Source organism: Oreochromis niloticus, linkage group LG20, assembly GCF_001858045.2.
Source record: "Oreochromis niloticus isolate F11D_XX linkage group LG20, O_niloticus_UMD_NMBU, whole genome shotgun sequence".
In the NCBI taxonomy this organism is placed as follows: domain Eukaryota; kingdom Metazoa; phylum Chordata; class Actinopteri; order Cichliformes; family Cichlidae; genus Oreochromis; species Oreochromis niloticus.
Window position 1 is genome coordinate 22,939,591 of NC_031984.2, and position 2,911 is coordinate 22,942,501.

The following is a 2,911-nucleotide window of genomic DNA, read 5'->3' on the forward strand; positions in this document are numbered from 1 at the left end:
AATGCCACTATTCATTCATTCTCACATTCACACACTGGTGGAGCCAAGCTACTGTTGTAGCCACAGCTGCCACAGCTGCCCTGGGGCAGACTGCCAGAGGCGAGGCTGCCATATCGCGCCATCGGCCCCTCTGGCCAACACCAGTAGGCGGTAGGGTAAAGTGTCTTGCCCAAGGACACAACGACCAGGACAGAGAGCCCGGGGATCGAACCGGCGGACATTCCCGGACTCTCTCATTATTGCTCTTGGGGACTTTAACAAAGCCAGTCTGAGCCAAGAGCTTCCCAAATACAAGCAGTATATTAAATGCCCGACCAGAGAGGAGAGACACTTTGGACACTCATTCCCCCACCTCTCCCCCCTCCATAGAGCCATCACCACCATCAAACACTTCACCTACAACACCTCCCTCCACACCCCACACCAAGGAGGATTTCACACCACCTTCTCGCTTCAAGTCCTCTACCATAATCCCTGTCCCCAAGAAACCAAGGATCACTGGACTAAATGACTACAGACCTGTGGCTCTGACATCTGTGGTCATGAAGTCATTTGAGCGCCTGGTTCTCTCCTACCTCAAGACCCTCACTCCCCCCCTCCTGGACCCCCTGCAGTTTGCATACAGAGCCAACAGGTCTGTAGACGACGCTATCAACATGGCTCTACACTTCATCCTGCAGCATCTGGACTCCCCAGGAACCTACGCCAGGATCCTGTTTGTGGACTTCAGCTCTGCCTTCAACACCATCCTTCCAGACCATCTCCAAGGCAAGCTTTCCCAGATGAATGTGCCTGATCCCATCTGCCGGTGGATCACTGACTTTCTGACGGACAGGAAGCAGCATGTGAGGCTAGGAAAGAATGTCTCGGACTCCCGGACCATCAGCACCGGCTCCCCTCAGGGCTGTGTTCTTTCTCCTCTGCTCTTCTCCCTGTACACTAACTGCTGCACCTCCACCCACCAGTCTGTCAAGCTAATCAAGTTTGCAGATGACACCACCGTTATTGGACTCATTCGGACGGGGATGAGTCTGCCTACAGGAGGGAGGTTGAACGTCTGGTGTCCTGGTGCAGCCACAACCACCTGGTGCTGAATGCCCAGAAGACAGTGGAGATTATTGTGGACTTCAGGAAGCACACAGCCCCACTCCCCCCCATCATCCTGACTGACACCCCCATCACCTTTGTGGACTCATTCCGCTTCCTGGGTACCACCATCACCCAGGACCTGAAGTGGGAGCCCACCATCACCTCCGTCATAAAGAAAGCCCAGCAGAGGATGTACTTCCTGAGGCAGCTGAAGAAATTCAACCTGCCAACACGGACGATGATGCAATTCTACACCGCAATCATCGAGTCCATCCTCACCTCCTCCATCACCGTGTGGTACGCTGGAACCACTATCAGGGACAAACAGAGACTGCAGCGTGTTGTGCGCTCTGCTAAGAAGGTGATTGGCTGCGGTCTCCCATCTCTGCAGGACCTGTACACCTCCAGGACACTGGGGCGTGCAGCTCGGATCACAGCTGACCCTTCTCACCCTGGACACACACTGTTTGACCTGCTCCCCTCAGGCAGGAGGCTCCGGTCCATTCGCACCAGAACCTCTCGCCATAAGAACAGTTTCTTCCCCTCTGCTGTTGGACTCATGAACAATAACCACATGACTGTTCCCACCACTAACACGTGACCCTACACTGTGTTCACTGCATCATTCCATGTTTGGCACTGATCACCACCTGCACTCATGTATATATCTATCTACTTAGCACTTTTAATTCTTATTTTTATGTCTATTTAAGCGTTATATGACAGTATGTTTGCACTAAGTACCGCAGCAATTTCCTAATGTTGTAAACCTGCTCAACATTTGGCAATAAAACCCTTTCTGATTCTGATTCTGATTCTGAAATCCCAGCAAAATTGCATGTTTTTTTTTATGTACCTCCCTTTGTTTTGTCTTTCAGGTGCTTTGTGCTTTTTTGTGTGTCTGTTTTGTTACAGATGCAGCAGTTGGAGACCCAGCATGTCTGGAACTGCTCCATGAATAGTAAAATAAAATAAATAAACAAAAGAAAAACTAAAAACAGTTTAAGAAGAAGAGCCTACAGAGGGTCTATAGTGCTCCTCTTGGCAAAGCAAATATGTTTGACACAACAAAACATTCAGACCATGATTCTGCTTGCTAAAACTGGCAGACAGTATAGGTTAAACATAAGAAAAAAATAATGAAATTTCTAGTTCTGCACTTCTGACTGGATCAAAACACTATGCAGGTCTCCAAATCCAAATGTATCAGGACAAGCAATCTTACTTCCCAAACCTTCAGCCTACAGATGGACACCAGGCCTGGTGGCTCACTTTACCCCACACTTTTTCTCATTTTTTCATCAGCAACCCGACAAAATGTACATATTAAAAGAATTCAAAGTGAAAATACAATATGCTGATGCTGTATTACTTTTCCTTGGGAATTCACAAACCTCTCTTCTAAAGATGATCACATTTATAAATAAGTTCTCATCTATAACAGACTAGTTCATCAGCTGCAGTAAATCAGCTGTTTTACCTCTGAATTGTAACTTTCAGAACAGACTCCACTACAGTCAGGTGATGTCAGATATTCAGGCATACATTTTCTGCTCTACTAAAAATGATAGATAATGATCTCACATGTTGGTGTGTGCAGTAAAATAAGCCAACCTGGTCACTCCCTTGTTTTGTGTGGAGTCCTTTGTGCTACAGCCCTCTATCGATTGGTTTAAGACACTAGATTCAAACACCTCAAGGTTTTTATGTAAAAACAAACCATCAAGACTTTTGTAATCAGAGACCTATTAAAAATGTATAGCAAATCAAGAGTTGAGGGGCAATTTTTATTGGTTTATATAAATAAGAAACACACAATGCA